This window comes from Rhinopithecus roxellana, chromosome 6 (assembly GCF_007565055.1).
Source record: "Rhinopithecus roxellana isolate Shanxi Qingling chromosome 6, ASM756505v1, whole genome shotgun sequence".
Lineage (NCBI taxonomy): Eukaryota > Metazoa > Chordata > Mammalia > Primates > Cercopithecidae > Rhinopithecus > Rhinopithecus roxellana.
In genome coordinates, this window is record NC_044554.1 from 127,897,771 (window position 1) to 127,915,160 (window position 17,390).

The 17,390-nt window shown below is 46.4% G+C and overlaps 1 protein-coding gene across 6 annotated transcripts in view; it reads left to right on the plus strand.

Moving 5' to 3' along the window:
- The window catches only part of C1GALT1 (core 1 synthase, glycoprotein-N-acetylgalactosamine 3-beta-galactosyltransferase 1), an 85,607-nt gene that overhangs the window by 15,358 nt on the left and 52,859 nt on the right, over nucleotides 1–17,390 (plus strand). The window contains exon 1 of one of the 6 annotated variants that reach the window (XM_030932854.1): nucleotides 9,373–9,453. The exons of 4 other annotated variants lie outside the window; for them this stretch is intronic. The gene's annotated coding sequence lies outside the window, so the exon portion shown is untranslated. Of the gene's footprint in view, nucleotides 1–9,372; nucleotides 9,454–17,390 lie in introns of those variants that run through there. One more of the 6 variants, XM_030932852.1, reaches the window with a different exon arrangement.

Below are 17,390 nucleotides of genomic sequence, written 5' to 3' on the forward strand. Positions count from 1 at the left end.
TTTGAAGTAATTGTGAATGGGAGTTCACTCATGATTTGGCTCTCTGTTTGTCTGTTATTGGTGTATAGGAATGCTTGTGATTTTTGCACTTTGATTTTGTATCCTGAGACTATGCTGAAGTTACTTATCAGCCTAAGGACATAGTGGGCTGAGACTATAGGGTTTTCTAAATGTACAATCATGTCATCTGCAAACAGGGACAGTTTGACTTCCTTTTTCCTAATTGAATACCGTTTATTTCTTTCTCTTGCCTGATTGCCCTGGCCAGAACTTCCAACACTCTGTTGAATAGGAGTGGTGAGAGAGGGCATCCCTGTCTTGTGCCAGTTTTCAAAGGGAATGCTTCCAGATTTTGCCCATTCAGTATTATATTGCCTATGGATTTGTCATAAAGAGCTCTTATTATTTTGAGATAACTTCCCATCAATACCAAATTCATTGAGAGTTTTTAGCATGAAGGGGTGCTGAATTTTGTCAAAGGTCTTTTCTGCATCTATTGAGATAATCATGTGGTTTTTTTCTTTGGTTCTGTTTATATGCTGGATTACATTTATTGATTTGCGTATGTTGAACCAGCCTTGCATCCCGGGGATAAATCCAACTTGATCATGGTGGATAAGCTTTTTGGTGTGCTGCTGGCTTCAGTTTGAAAGTATTTTATTGTGGATTTTCACATCAGTTTTCATCAGGGATATTAGTCTAAAATTCTCTTTCTTTGTTGTGTCTCTGCCAGGCTTTGATATCAGGATGATGCTGGCCTCATTAAATGAATTGGGAGGATTCCCTCTTTATCAATTGGAATAGTTTCAGAAGTAATAGAACCAGCTCCTTTTTCTACCTCTGGTGGAACTCGGCTGTAAATCCTTCTGGTCTCAGACTTTTTTTGGTTGGTAGGGTATTAATTATTGCCTTAATTTCAGAGCCTATTATTGGTCTATTCAGGGATTCAGCAACTTCCTGGTTTAGTCTTGGGAGAGTGTATGTGTCCAGGAATTTTCCATTTCTTCTAGATTTTCTAGTTTATTTGCGTAGAGGTGTTTGTAGTATTCTCTGATGGTAGTTTGTATTTCTATGGGATTGGTGGTGATATCTCCCTTATCATTTTTTTATTACATCTATTTGATTCTTTTTTCTTTTTTGTCTTGCCAGTGGTCTATCCATTTTGTTGATCTTTTCACAAAACAAGCTTCTGGATTCATTGTTTTTTTTGAAGGGTTTTTTGTGTTTCTATTTCCTTCAGTCCTGGTCTGATCTTAGTTATTTCTTGCCTACTGCTAGCTTCTGAATGTGTTTGCTCTTGCTTCTCTAGTTCTTTTTTTTTTTGTTTTTTTTTTTTTTGTTTTTTGAGACGGAGTCTCGCTCTGTCGCCCAGGCTGGAGTCTGGAGTGCAGTGGCCGGATCTCAGCTCACTGCAAGCTCCGCCTCCAGGGTTCCCGCCATTCTCCTGCCTCAGCCTCCGGAGTAGCTGGGACTACAGGCGCCCGCCACCGCGCCCGGCTAGTTTTTTGTATTTTTTTAGTAGAGACGGGGTTTCACCGTGTTAGCCAGGATGGTCTCGATCTCCTGACCTCGTGATCCGCCCGTCTCGGCCTCCCAAAGTGCTGGGATTACAGGCTTGAGCCACCGCTTCTCTAGTTCTTTTAATTGTGATGTTTGGGTGTCAATTTTAGATATTTCCTGCTTTCCCTTGTGGGCATTTAGTGCTATAAGTTTCCCTCTACACACTGCTTTAAATGTGTCCCAGAGATTCTGGTATGTTGTGTCTTTGTTCTCATTGATTTCAAAGAACATCTTTATTTCTGCCTTCATTTTGTTATGTACCCAGTAGTCATTCAGGAGCAGGTTGTTCAGTTTCCATGTAGTTGTGTGGTTTTGAGTGAGTTTCTTAATCCTGAGTTCTGGTTCGATTGCACTGTGATCTGAGAGACAGTTTGTTATAATTTCTGTTCTTTTACATTTGCTGAGGAGTGCTTTACTTCCAACTATGTGATCCATTTTGGAGTAAGTGTGGTGTGGTGCTGAGAAGAATGTATATTCTGTTGATTTGGGGTGGAGAGTTCTGTAGATGTCTATTAGGTCCGCTTGGTGCAGAGTTGAGTTCAATTCCTGGATATCCTTGTTAACTTTCTGTCTCGTTGATGTGTCTAATGTTGACAGTGGGGTGTTAAAGTCTCCCATTATTATTGTCTGGGAGTCTTAGTCTCTTTGTAGGTCTCTAAGGACTTGCTTTATGAATCTGGGTGGTGTTGTATTGGGTGCATATATATTTAGGATAGTTAGCTCTTCTGGTTGAATTGATCCCTTTACTATTATATCATGGCCTTCTTTATCTCTTTTGATGTTTGTTGGTTCAAAGTCTGTTTTATCAGAGACTAGGGTTGCAACCCATGCTTTTCATTTTGTTTTGTTTTCCATTTGCTTGGTAGATCTTCCTCCGTCCCTGTATTTTGAGCCTATCTGTGTGTCTGCACATGAGATGGGTCTCCTGATTACAGCACACTGATGGGTCTTGGCTCTTTGTCCAGTTTGCCAGTCTGTGTCTTTTAGTTGGAGCATTTAGCCCATTTACACTTAAGGTTAATATTGTTATGTGTGAATTTGATCCTGTCATCATGATGTTAACTGGCTATTTTGCTTGTTAGTTGATGCAGTTTCTTCTTAGCATGGATAGTCTTTACAATTTGGCGTGTTTTTGCAGTGGCTGGTACTGGTTGTTCCTTTCCATGTTTAATGCTTCCTTCAGGAGCTCTTGTAAGGCAGGCCTGGTGGTGACAAAATCTCCCAGCATTTGTTTGTCTGTAAAGGATTTTATTTCTCCTTCACTTATGAAGCTTTGTTTGGCTGGATATGAAAATCTGGGTTGAAAATTCTTTTCTTTAAGAATGTTGAATATTGTCCCCCACTCTTTTCTAGCTTGTAGAGTTTTTGCCGAGAGATCCGCTGTTAGTCTGATGGGCTTCCCTTTGTGGGAAACCTGACTTTTCTCTCTGGCTGCCCTTAACATTTTTTTCTCCATTTCAACTTTGGTGAATTTGACAATTATGTGTCTTGGAGTTGCTCTTCTCCAAGAGTATCTTGGTGACATTCTGTGTATTTCCTGAATTTGAATGTTGGCCTGACTTGCTAGGTTGGGGAAGTTCTCCTGGATCATATCCTGAAGAGTGTTTTCCAACTTGGTTCTGTTCTCCCTGTCACTTTCAGCTACACCAATTAGACATAGATTTGGTCTTTTCACATGGTTCCATATTTCTTGGAGGCTTTGTTCATTTCTTTTTATTCTTTTTTTCTCCAAACTTCTCGCTTCATTTCATTCATTTAATCTTCAGTCACTGATACCCTTTCTTCCATTTGATCAAATTGGCTACTGAAGCTTGTGAAGCTTGTGGAGCTTGTGAATGCGTCATGTAGTTCTTGTGCCATGGTTTTCCACTCCATCAGGTCATTTAAGCACTTGTCTACACTGTTTATTCTAGTTAGCCATTTGTCTAATCTTTTTTCAAGGTTTTTAACTTCTTTGCGATGGGTTCAAACATCTTCTTTTGGCTTGGAGAAGTTTGTTACTAACGATCATTTGAAGGGTTCTTCTCTCAACTCATCAAAGTCATTCTCCTTCCAGCTTTGTTCTGTTGCTGGCGAGGAGTTGCATTCCTTTGGAGGAGAAGAGGCACTCTGATTTTTAGAATTTTCAGCTTTTCTTCTCTGGTTTCTCCCCATCTTTGTGGTTTTATCTCCCTTTGGTGTTTGATGATGGTGACATACAGGTGGGGTTTTGGTGTGGGTGTCCTGTTTATTAGTTTTCCTTTCTAACAGTCAGGACCCTCAGTTGCAGGTCTGTTGGAGTTTGCTGGAGGTCCACTCCAGACCCTGTTAGCCAGGGTATCACCAGTGGAGGCCGCAGAACAGAACATATTGCAGAAGGACAGATGTTACTACCTGATTCTTCCTCTGGAAGCTTTGTTTCAGAGGGACACCCAGCTGTATGATTTGTCAGCCAGCCCCTACTGGGAGGTGTCTCCCAGTTAGGCTACTTGGGGGTCAGGGACCCACTTGAGGAGGCAGTCTGTGCCTTCTCAGATCTCAGACTCCATGTTTGGAGAATCACTACTCTCTTCAAAGCTGTCAGGGACATTTAAGTCTGCAGAAGTTTCTGCTGCCATTTGTTCAGCTATGTGCTGCTACCAGAGGTGGAGTCTACAGAGGCAGGCAGGCCTCGCTGAGCTGCGATGGGCTCCACCCAGTTCGAGCTTCCCAGCTGCTTTGTTTACCTAGTCAAGCCTCCTAAATGGCGGATGCCCCTACCCCAGCCTCGCTGAGTCTTTCAGTTTGATCTCAGACTGCTGTGCTAGCAGTGAGTGAGGCTCCATGGGCGTGGGACCCTTTGAGCCAGGCATGAGAAATAATACCCTGGTGTGCTGTTTGCTAAGGCCATTGGAAAAGTGCAGTGTTAGGGTGGGAGTGTCCTCATTTTCCAGGTACCATGTGTCATGGCGTCCCTTTGCTAGGAAAGGGAATTCCCCAACCCCTTGTGCTTCCTGGGTGAGGCAATGCCCTGCCCTGCTCCGTGGGCTGCACCTGCTGTCTGACAAGCCCCAGTTAGATGAGCGTGGTACCTCAGTTGGAAATGCAGAAGTCACCTGTCTTCTGCGTCGCTCATGCTGGGAGCTGCAGACTGGAGCTGTTCCTTTTCGGCCATCTTTGGCATGGATTATCTTTTTCCACCACTTTACCTTAAGTTTGTGTGAGTCCTTTATGTGTCAAATGAGTTTCTTAAAGGCAGCAGATAATTGGTTGGTGAATTCTTTTCCATTCTGCCATTTCTATATCTTTTAAGTGGAGCATTTATGCCATTTACATTCAGCGTTAGTACTGAGAAGCAATGTACTGTTCTATTCATTGTGCTAGTTGTTGGCTGAATAACTTGTTGGTTTTTTTTTGTTGGTTTTGTTTTTTAATGTGTTACTGTTTTATAGGTCCTGTAAGATTTATGCTTTAAGGAGGTTCCATTTTGGTCTATTTAAGGTTTTGTTTCAAGATTTAGAGCTCCTTTTAGCAGTTCTTGCTGGCTTGGTAGTAGTGAATTCTCTCAACATTTGTTTGTCTAAAAAAGACTATGTTTCCTTTATTTATGAACCTTACTCTTACTGGATACAAATTCTTGGCTGATAATTGTTTTGTTTAAGGAGGCTAAAGATAGGACCCAAATTCCTTCTAGTTTGTAGGGTTTTTGCTGAGAAATCTGCTGTTAATCTGATGGGTTTTCCTTTTTAGGTTACCTGATTCTTTTGCCTGGCGCAGCTCTTAAGATTCTTTACTTTGTCTTGACTTTAGATAACCTGATGACTATGTGCCTAGGCGATGGTCTTTTTGCAATGAATTTCTGGGTGTTCTTTGAGTTTGCTTTATTTTTCTAGATCTCTAGCAAAGTCAGGAAAGTTTTCCTTAATTATTCCCTTAAATATGTTTTCCAAACTTTTAGATTCTCTTCTTCCTTGGGAACACCTATTATTCTTAGGTTAGGTCATTTAACATAATCCCAAACTTCTTGTTGTCTTTTTTTTTTTCCTTCATTTTTCTTTGTCTCTGTTAGATTGGGTTAATTCAAAAGCTTTGTCTTCAGGCTCTGAAGTTCTTTCTTCTACTTGTTTGATTCTGTTGCCAAGACTTTCCAGTGTATTTTGCATTTCTCTGAGTGTGTCTTTTATTTCCAAAAATTGTGGTTGTTTATTTATTTATGTTTTATTTAGCTGTTTCTCTGGAGATTTTTCTGTTCCTATCCTCATATCCTGTAACATGTTTTTGATTTAAGTTGGTATTCACTTTTCTTTGGTGCCTCCTTGAGTAGCCTAATAATCGACTTTCTGAATTCTTTTTCTGGAAATTTAGAGATTTCTTCTTGGTTTGGATCCATTGCTGGTGAGCTAGTGTGATCTTTTGGGGGTGTTAAGAAACTTTGTTTTGTCATATTACCAAAATTGTTTTTCTGGTTTTTATTTGGGTAGATTATGTCAGAGGGAAGATCTGGTGCTCAAGGGCTGTTATTCAGGTTATTTTGTCCCACTGGGTGTGCCCTTAATGTGGTGCTCTCCCCCTTCCCCTAGGGATGTGGCTTCCTGAGAGCTGAACTCCAGTGATTATTTCTCTTCTGGGTCTAGCCACCCAGCAGGCTTGCCAGGCTCAGGGCTGGTACTAGGGAGTGTCTGCAAAGAGTCCTATGACATGAACCGTCTTCAGGGCTCTCAGCCATGGATACCAGCAACTGCTCTGGTGGAGATAGCAGGAGAGTGAAGTGGACTCTGTGAGGGTCTTTGGTTATAGTTTCCTTTAGTGTGCTGTTTTTGTGTTGATTGGCCTCTAGCCAGGAGGTGGCACTTTCAAGAGAGAATCAGCTGTGGTAGTATAAAGAGGATACAAGCTTGCGCTGGGGTCACCAGGATAGGTATTTGGGTTTCTCAGGTGGTGGGTGGGGCCATAGAGCTCCCAGGAGATTTTATCGTTTTATCTTAGACTACCAGGGTGGGTAGAGAAAGACCATCAGGTGGGGGCTGGGTTAGGCATTTCTGAGCTGAGACTATCCTTGGGTAGGGTTTGCTGTGGCTGCTGTGGGAGATGGAAGTGTGGTTCTTATGCCAATGAAGTTATGTTCCCAAGGGGATTATGGCTGCCTCTGCAGCATCATACAGGTCACCAGGGAAGTGGGGAAAGCCGATAGTAACAGGCCGCACCCAGCTCCCACAAAGCCCGAAAGGCCAGTACCACTCCCAAGGTGCCCCTTCCAGTGGCACTGAGTTAATTTCCAGGCAGTTGCTGACCAGGATTGAGAAGCTGCCCCAGACTGTAAGCCTGGTCTTGGCTCCCTTCCCAAAAATCCTTTGACCATAAAGTGAGATGTCTTTTTTTCCTCTGAAGTCTTTATTTCATTGTTCTGTATGTCTGTTTTCATGCCAGTACTACACTGTTTTGATCAATGTAACTTTGTAGTAAGTCTTGAAATCAGTAAGTATGAGTTTTCTAGCTTTGTACCTCTTTTTCAAAACTGGCTATTCGGGGTCCCTTAATATTCCGTGTGAATTTTAGAATGGATTTTTCTATTTCTGCAGGAAACGTTGGGATTTCAGAAGGAACTGCGTTGAATCTGTAGGTGTCTTTGGATGGTATTGACATTTTAACAATATTAAGTTTTCCAATTGATGAACATGTAATGTCTTTCTAATTATGTATTCTTTAATTTCTTACAGCAGTGTTTTGTAGTTTTTGTTGTACAGCTTTTTCACTGTCTTGGTTAATTCCTAAGGTTTCTTTTTTATGCTATTGTAAATGGAATAATTATTTCAAGAAATGTTCTAGTTTGTGTGTAAAAATGTAACTCATTTTTGTGTTGACTTTGTATCCTGCTGCTTCTTTGCTAAATTAATTTATTAGTTCTAACAGGTTTTTTTTTTTTTTGGAATCTTTAGGGTTCCCTGCATATACCATCATATCATCTGTAAGAACATAATTTTACTTTTTCTTTCCAATTTGGATGTCTTTTGTTTCTTTTTCTTTCCTAATTGCTCTGAGTAGAACTTCCAGTAGTATGTTGAATAGAAGTGATGAAATAAGGCATTCTTGCCTTGTTGCGGATCTTAGAAGAAAAGCTTTGAGTCCCTTACCATTTGATCTTAGAGGAAAAGCTTTTAGTCCTTTGCCATTGTGTATGATGTTCACTGTAGGTTTCTCATATATGGCTTTTATTATGTTGAAGTAGTTTCCTTCATTTCCTAGTTTGTTGAGTGTTTATATCATGAAAGGATATTGAATTTTGTCAGATGCTTTTTCTCCATCAGTTGAGATGACCATGTAGGGTTTTTTTTTTTCCCTCCTTAATTCTGTTAATGGGGTGTATTGCCTTGATTGATTTCCATATGTGAAATCATCCTTGCATTCCAGGATAAATCCCACTTGGTCATGGTATATAATCTTTTAATAAGCTGCCGAATTCAGTCTGCTAGTATTTTGTTGAGAATTTTTACATCACTGTTAATAATGGATATAGGTTTGTAGTTTGTTGTTTTTCTCTTTTTAGGTTGCTCTCATTTCTTTTTCTAAAAATAATTTTAATTGACACAGTCATTTTACAGATTTTTGGAGTACATAACAATGTTACAGTACATATAACGTATCAGGGTAATTAGCATATCTATCATCTCAAACACTTCTTTGTGTTAAGAACATTCAGTATCCTTAGCTGTTTGAAACTATATATTATTGTTAATTATAGTCATCCTACAGTACTATAGAATACAGTAACTTATTGCTCCAACTATTATCATTAGCTGTAATTCTGCATCCTTTAACACATCTCTATGCTTCCCTTCCCCTTCCTGGTTTCTACTGTCCTTTGTTGGTTTGTGGTTTTCTTGTAGTGTCTTTGTCTGGCTTTGGTATCAGGGTAATGCTGGCCTCACAGAATGAGTCAGGAAGTGTTCCCTTCTCTTCTGTTTTTTTTTTTTTGTTTTTTGGTTTTTTTTTTATAATTTGAGAAGGCTTGGTTTTAGTTCTTTTTCAGATGTTGAGTAGAGTTCACCAGTGAAGCCATCATGTCCAGGGGTTTCTTTGTTGAGAGGTTTTTGATTACTGTTCTATCTCCTTACTAATGTAGGATTTTCAGGTTTTCTGTTTGTTTTTGATTCTGGTTCAGTAAGTTTTGTGTTTTTAACAGTTTTTCCTCATCTAGATTATGTAGTTGTTGGCATTCAGTTGTTCATAGTATCCTCTTACAATCTTTTGTATTTCTGTAAAGCTAGTAACAATGCCTTACTTTCATTTCTGATTTCAGTAATTTGAGTCTTTTCTTTTTTTCTTAGTCTAGCTAGAGATTTATCAGTTTTGTTCCTTTTTGAAGAACCAACTTTTAGTTTCATTGATTTTTCCATGTTGCTTTCTTATTTTCCATTTTGTTTATCTCTGTTCTTATTTTATTTCTTCTGCTAGCTTTGGGTTTAGTTTGTTCTTTTTCTAGTTTTTGAAGTTGTAAAAATAGGTTCTGTAATGTAATGGGGAGCTGAGCAAGAAGACACGAGGCAGATGAAAACAGAGGTAGCCTTTATTGGGCTCGCGGGCGAGGTTCACAGGTCCTCTAGGAGGAGGGCTGAGGAAGTCGTGCATGGGGCAGGTATCGGGTCTTTTATAGGGCGAGGTAGGCGGGGTCTGTAGCTTTTGGTTTCCTGAGTTAGGTTTCGATTTCTGAGGAATGACGTGTCCAGGAGTTTGTGCACAGCAGGGGGCGGGGTTTGGCAGGCGTGGGCTTTTTTCACGCGCTGAAAGTCTTAGCAGGAAGTGAAGGGTGGGAAGTCCTAACAAACGACCTGCCATATCGGGTGATACCGCCATGTTGGGTCTAGGTTCCTGCCTAACATTCCGACCTCTTTCTAATAAGAAAAGGGCGACGTGTTCATCTGGCTGCTTCCTGCTGGTGTAGGTCATTGTGGGGTTCTTCAGAGGTCGGAACTTGGGTATAGGGGTGGAGTAGCATCTGATTGACAGGGACCCGGGAGACTTCCTTTATGCGGTCCTGGATGAAGCGGATGACGCAGAGAGCTATGAGTAGCAAGAATCTAATGATTAGTAAGGGGCTTAGAAAGGGTAGGACCCAGAGGGCTATAGATGACTGCCACCACTGAAGTGAGGGCCCTTCCCGAATCATTTCTAGAGTGAGGAGATTGGTTTCTACCAGTCCTGACTCATTGATGTAGTAGCAACATTCTTCATTGAGGAACATGCAGGTATCGCCTTTATCAGCCGTAAGGAGGTCGAGTGCCTGACGATTCGGGGCTGCCACCTGGGCGACTGAGGTAATCTGTCATTGGAAGGAAGCCAGGGACTCCGCAGAAGCTTTGATGGCTACCTGTAATCGGGCTGAAAGGTCCTGAGAAGCCTGGACAGAATGAGTTAGGGTTCCGGTTCCTAGGCTGGAGGCTACGAGGGATGAGGCTAAAGAGACCCCGATCATCAGTGGAAGGAATACTGCTCTTGCCTGGCGGGGGCGGGCAGAGGGCAGGAGGGAGGATAGCTCGGCCTCACTGTACAGGGTGAGGCTGGGGACTAGGGAGATGGGAACGCATAGGGTAGTGTTGGGAGCATGGAGGGTTTTTGACAGGGTGGAATTGCACCAAAAATACCCACCTGGAGGGGTGGTTAGATTTAGAGGCGCAGATCTGGTCTGGTTACACCAGGAAGCATTGGGGGTGGAGTAGCAAAAGGGGAGTTGCTGCCTAAGCGGGTCTTGGAACAAGGGGACCTCTCCCAGGGCTCGGCTGGGAAGGGGAAAGGAGGGGCTTAGGTTAGAGGAGTTAAAAGGGCTGGGTAAGGGTACCGCAACCAGTGGGGGCTTATTCAAGGCTGCACACAGGAAATAACGAGAGATGTTGTATACCCCGGCCATGTGTACTATTTGAGCCCCTTCCCTGACTAAGGTTAGCCAGGAAAAAGGGTTGCTGCTGCCCTGGGGCTTGCTGCCTGGGTCGGCTATAGCTGAGATGGCTTTCTCCTGTTGTTTGATGTCAGAGGCCAGGCTGACAAGGCTGCTTACGACCCTGATGTAGGCCCTAAAGATCCTGAGTAGGGCCACGGGGTAAGAGTCGTGGACCCCTTGGTAAAGGTGGACCTCAAACCCCGACACCCACCTCAAGTCCCAAGGGTCAGGGTTGGTGAGGAAGAATGTAGACTTGTCATACTTGTCACTCCTAGTCAGTCGCACAGAGGAAGTGGGCTGCTGCCAGAGGATTTCTTTGGTGTCTAGAATGGTCTTGTGCATGTTGCAGTAGTGATAAGGGCAGCCTCCATTGGTTTCAACCCAAGTGGATCGACAGGCATCGTTCGTCTAATCATATGTGAAACAAATGACTGAGTACAGAGTCGGGTACTTCTGGGGCATACTCTGGAAGGAGGAGATATTAAAGGTTACTTGGCTTTGGCACCCTTGAGGCTGGCAGTCTACTGTGGCTATGGTGAGGGAGCTCATGTAATCTCCCTGGGTCCAGGTCTCGGTAAGGTAGAACCTCCATCGGAATGGTTTGGTGGGGGGAGTTTGGGCAGGAGTCTTACCTAGACCTGGGAGGACTAGATGGCCAAGGTAGGTTAGGCAGAGGGTCGTTACCTGTGCGTGTGAGTCGTAACTTGGTAGGGGTAACAACCTGAGTGGTCTAATTGGAGTCATGTTGGGTGGGCTCCTTTTTCAGCTGGGACAGGTGATACCAGGAGGAAAGACCAAGAAGCTTGGCAGTGTTGGGAGTGGTGTTGGGAGTGGTGAGGATTATGGTGTATGGTCCTTCCCACCGTGGAGATAAGGCTCGGGGTTGCAGCTACTTGACCAGGACCAGGTCCCCAGGTGCTACGACAGCGGGATTCTTGAGGGTTGGGGAAAGCAGGTGCAGGGAGACACCAGTCTGCGTGTTTTCTCAGAAGCTCGCGAAGGAGGGTTAAGTAAGGGAGGTAGGAGCCTAAGGGAGGAGAGAGGGCTGGCAGCTCCTGGAAGAGGAACAGGCATCCGTACAGCAGCTCAAAAGGGCTGAGCCCTGTGGGGGCCCGCGGAGCTGCCCTGAGACGAGTGAGAGCCAAGGGACGTAGAGTCACCCACCAGAGGCGAGTTTCTAGAGTGAGTTTGGTTAGATGTAGTTTAAGGAGACCGTTTGCTTCTTCTACCTTTTCAGATGACTGTGGATGGTAGGGAATGTGGAGCTTCCAGGTAATCTGGAGTGTGGCCGCCAGCTGCTGGGTGAGTTTAGAAATGAAGGCCGGACCATTGTCCGATTGGAAGGTTCTGGGGAGACCAAACCTGGGGATGATGTGCTCTAGGAGAGTGGTTGCCGCGACCTCTGCAGTTTCCCAGGTGGTGGGGAAAGCCTCGATCCATACTGAGAAGGTGGCAATCAGGGTTAGCAGGTAGTGGAATTTTTTGTGGCAGGGCATGTGGGTAAAATTAAGTTGCCAATCTTCCCCTGGCTGGTGGCCCCTTAGCTGATGAGTGGGCCCTGGATGCCCGAGCCTACCTTGGGGGATAGCAGCCGAACAGGTGGCACATTGCTGATATACCTTACTAATTTGGGCCTACAGTGAGGGGAGGTGAAGGATGGGTTCCAGGAAGTTATACATAGCGTTAGGCCCTATGTGGAGAGAGAGGTGTATGTCGGTCAATATACGCACTGCCTGAGTCTGAGGGAGTGCTACTCGGCTGTCAATGAACACCCCCCATCCTCACTCTGGGTAGCACTGGGATGGGCCATCAGGGTTTTAAGTTCCTGGGGATAGTAGTCGGGGGAATATGTGGGGGAAAGAAAGAGTAAAGGCGCTGGGGTAGGGGAGGAAGTGAGGGCGGTGGCCCGTGCGTTGGAATCAGCTAGGTTGTTACCCTGCGACACAGGGTCCTTAGAATGCTGGTGGCTTTTACACTGGATAATGGCTACCTCCTTGGGGGCCTGGAGAGCATCAAGCAACCTCTTTATAAGCGGTCCATTGACTACTGGCATCCCTTTGGTGGTAAGGAACCCACGCTCTTGCCAGAGAAGGGAGTGGGTGTGTGCAATAAGGTAGGCATATTTGGAGTCTGTGTAGATATTAACCCTCTGCCCTTCAGAGAGAAGTAAGGCATGAGTAAGGGCAGTGAGTTCAGCCTTCTGGGAGGTGGTACCTAAAGGCAAGGGCCTGGTTTAGACCGTCTGGGTTGCTGTTATGACAGCATATGCTGCTTGCCAGTGGCCATCGGGGGTTAAGACAGAACTCCCGTCCACAAACAGGGTATGGTCTGGGTGTTCTAATGGCTGTTCGGAAAGACCGAGGCAGGCAGGCGGCAAGGTGGTGAGAACCTCCGGGCAGGAATGTACGGGGGTGGAATCGCACCCTGGAGTGGGCAAGATGGTAGCAGGGTTTAGAGGGGGTGAGGTGGTGAGGTTGATGTGAGGATTTTCAATGAATAGCAGGTGGAACTGTTGAAGCCGGGACGGGGTGAGGTGGCTGAGACACTTGTGTGTGATGAGATCTGACAGTTGGTGAGAAGAGTAGACAGTAAGAGGATGTCCTAGGGTGAGCTTGAGGGTCTCCTTGGTAAGTTCTGTGGCAGCCGCCAGGGCCCGCAGACAAGGTTGCCAGCCCTGGACCGTCAGGTCTAACTGCTTGGAGAGATAGGCCACAGCCTGGTATGTGGATCCAACCGGCTGGGCTAGAAGGCCAGTAGCTACCTTTTGACGCTCCTCGGTGAATAGATGAAAAGGCCAAAGCGGGTTGGGGGAGAGAGAGTGGGCGCAGAAAGGAGACAGTCCTGAAGCTTCTTGAAAGAGTTGGCAACCAATGAGGGGTCGGACAGCAGTCTGGTGCGCACTCCCTTGGCAGCCTGGTAGAGGGGCTTGGCTAGTACCCCGAAGTTGGGAATCCAATGCCTGAAATACCCTACCAGTCATAGGAAGGACAAGATCTCTTCTGCATCCTGAGGAGGCTGAAGAGTTTCAATGAGGCTTATTCTATCCACCGTGAGGCTTTTCGTAGTGGGTGTGAGGAGTATGCCTAGGTAGGTGACAGAAGGGATGCAAAGCTGAGCCTTGGCCGGGGTAACCTGATAACCATGGTTGCCAAGAAAATTTAAAAGTGTAGCAGTATCTGCAAGCGAGCTCTCCCAGGAGGGCCCACATAGCAATAAGTCATCTACATATTGCAATAGTGTGCTGTGAGTGAGGGGACAGAGGCTAACATCCTGTGTCAGTGCCTGTCCGAAAAACTGGGGGCTATCTCGGAACCCTTGAAGCAGAACAGTCCAAGTCAGCTGGGAAGAAATATGAGTGTCTGGATCTTCCCACGTAAAGGCAAACAGAAAGTGACAGTCAGCGTGTAGGGGAATGGCAAAGAAGGCATCTTTTAGGTCAAGGACAGTAAAACGAGTGATACCAGGGGGAATGCGTGAGAGAAGTGTATATGGGTTAGGAACAACTGGTAAAGGTGAGGACTACTGCCTCATTGATGAGGCGTAGATCCTGCACGAGGTGGTAGGCCACGGAGCTTTTCCGTACAGGCAGGATAGGAGTATTGCATGGTGAGTTGGCAGGGACTAGAATGTGCTGCTGGAACAGGCGTGTGATGATGGGTTTTAGTCCCTGTCGGTGTTCAAGGGAGATAGGGAACTGGGGTCTAGAGGGAAACTTGGAGGGATCCTTGAGCCAGATGCAGACTGGAGTATGGTGCTGGGCAATGATTGGGGTGGAGGTGTCCCACACCTTAGGGTTAATGGGGACTGGAAATGGGAGTGGGGGTCAGCCTGGCGGGGTTTATCAGGCGAGAGGAGGGGAAAGAAGAACGCGAGGTGCGGGGAGGGATTGGGCCGGAAGTGAACTGAGTTCCTTAGCTTGGAGAGGAGGTGTTGTCCTAAGAAGGGGACTGGGCACGAAGGAATGATAAGAAATGAGTGCGAGAAGAGGGAGCCATCCAGGCGGCAAGACAGAGGAGGAGTCTGGCGGTAGGTGGAGGGAGTGCCATCAATTCCCATGACTGTGACAGCGGAGGGATGGCTGGGGCCACTGAAAGAAGGCAGAACAGAGTAGGTAGCCCGCGTGTCCATAAGGAAGGATATGGACTTAACCTGCTACCTGGAGCATACCCTGGGCTCGGCGAGAGTAAGAGGGTTCCCGAGTCTGAGTGTCTTCAGTCTTCGTCGGTGTCGAGGAGCTGGAAGACGCCTCCAGTACCTGGAGGAGGGTCGTCACGTGGAGGCGTAACGACCGTCCTCAGGTTGGGACAGTCTGACTTCCAATGGCCCATCTGCCGGCAGCTCGGACAGGGGCGAGTTGGCTCCTTAGGGTTGGGGCACTGCTTGGCCCAGTGACCTTTGTTGCCGCACTTGAAGCAGGCACCAGGTGGCGCTCGGGGAGTACCTCCTTTCTGAGAGCTCCTGGAGCCAGCCAGCTTCAGGGCTGCTACCAAGGCCTGGGTTTGGAGTTGTACCTTCTGTTTTAGCCTGGCCTGTCGCTGTGCCTCAGCTGCTTCCTCCTTGGAGTTGTAGACCTTGAAGGCCAGTTTGACTAAATCCTGGATGGAAGTTTGAGGGCCATCCTCCACCTTTTAAAATTTTTTCCGGATATCCGGAGCTGGCTGAGAAATAAAGTACATAGCCAAGACGGTTCCTCCTGCTAGGGAGGAAGGGTCAAGGTGGGTGTACTGAATGAGTGCCTCAGTCAGTCGGTTAAGAAAAACGGCCGGATTCTCATCTGAGCCTTGGCCTACCTCCTTTAATTTATGAAAGTTGACCGACTTATTGGAGGCTGCCTGCATGCCAGCAAGAAGGCACTGGACCATCATGTCTCGGCGGTGGCGTCCTGCCTGCCCAACCTCGTACTCCCAACCAGGCTCGGCCGAGGGCACCATCTCAGTACCGACTGGCATGGCGGGGTCGGTTAAATGAACCTGGTCAGCATGCTGCCTGGCTGCCGCTAGGATACGTTCCTGTTCCTCAGGGGACAGGGTTGAGGTCATAATGAAAAGGAGATCATGCCAGGTGAGGTCATACGCCTGGCATAGGTATCTGAACTCTTTGATATACAGAGTTGGGTTGGCCAAGAGCCTACACGCTCTTCAATCTTCGGTCTGCCAGCAAAAATGGCACATGGAGCCGGACCACTCCTTCGACGCCTGCCACTTCCCACAAGGGGCACAGGAGGTCGGTCCTGGACTGGGTATGGGCTGAGACAGGCGAGGAGGAGGAGGTAGGAGAGACAGGGTCCGTCAGGTTTAGTGGGGACACAGGAGGAGTGGAGGGAAGGGGTGGCGCCGAAGAGGACGGAGACGACGACGTGTCAGAATAAGGGGGAGGTTGAGCAGGGGACCGAAGGGGGTCCAGTGAAAGAGTATCGGGCTCAGAGAAAGAGGAGGAATCGTCCTTCTCCTTGCTTGAGGGATTTCGCGAGCAAGACCTGGGCCAACGAACATTGGGCACAGAGGTCTGGGCAGGAGCGCAAGTCCCAAAAAGCCTGAACGTAGGGTACCTCGGACCATTTGCCTAGTCTCTTGCAGAAGTTGGTCAGGTCTGTGAATGTTACAGTCTAGAGTGCCTTCTGCAGGCCACCGAGACTGGTTATCTAATTTATACTGCGGCCATGCCACTGTGCAGAAGAAAATAAGCTGCTTTCGTTTTAGGTCTTAGCTGAGACCTAATGTCTGGAAATTAGCCAACAGGCACCCCAGAGGGGATTTTGGGTCTGGTTTGGACTGGGCAGCCCCCATGATCCTGAGGCGGGCAGTCCGGAGTCAACGGGAGCGTCCTCCCACTGCCACGCGGAGTACGGGGTATGGCGGTTTCCAGGGAGGTTGGACGTCTCCTAGTCCCCAGTGCCGAGGTCACAAGTGACGGACGGGGGAAGCCCTGACGCAGCCGCGGAGGGACTCCCGGAGCCTGCAGGACGGGGGAAAACTTACCAAGCAGTGATCGAATTGAGTCTTGGATTTGGTGAAAGGGCTCCCGGTTCAGAGAGGAGGTCCTGGCTCAGGGAGAGGAGAGCCTGCCCGAACCAGCAGGGGTTCGGGGAGGGGTCTCCTCCTGGGTTTCGGTACCAATGTGATGTAATGGGGAGCCGAGCAAGAAGACACGAGGCAGATGAAAACAGAGGTAGCCTTTATTGGGCTCGCGGGTGAGGTTCAGCGGTCCTCTAGGAGGAGGGCCAAGTAAGTCGCGCCTGAGGCAGTTATCAGGGGCCTTTTATACGGCGAGGAGGCGGGGTCTGTAGGTTTCGGTTTCCTGAGTTAAGTTTCGATTTCTGAGGAATGACCCATCCAGGAGTTTGCGCAGAGCCGAGGGTGGGGCGTGGGGGGCGGGGGTTGGCGGGCATGTGCTTTCTTTGCGCGCTGAAAGTCTTACCAGGAAGTGAAGGGTGGGAAGTCCTAACAAAGGATCTGCCATATCGGGTGATACCACCATGTTGGGTCTAGGTTCCTGCCTAACAGGTTCTTGAATTGAGAACTTTCTTTTTGTTTCATATAAGTGTTAATAACTATAAAGTTCTCTCTTAGACTGCTTTATCTGTGTCCCATAAATTTTCTTATGTTGTGTTTTTCGTTTGTCTCTAAGTATTTTCTTATTACCCTTGTGATTTATTCTTCGCCCCATTGGTTGTTTGATTTCCACACGTTTGTGAATTTTCCATTTTCCTTCTTTTATTGATTTCTAACTTCATTGTATTGTGTTCAGAGAAGATACTTTGTATGATATTTGAAATCTATTAAGACTGTTTGTGGCCTAACATGTTCTATCCTGGGAAATATCCCATGTGTGCTACAGAACAATATGTATTTTGTTATTGTTAGGCAGAACGTTCAGTCTACGTCTATTAGACCAAGTTGGTTTATTGTGTTGTTCAGGTTCTCCTTTCTGTGTGGTTCTG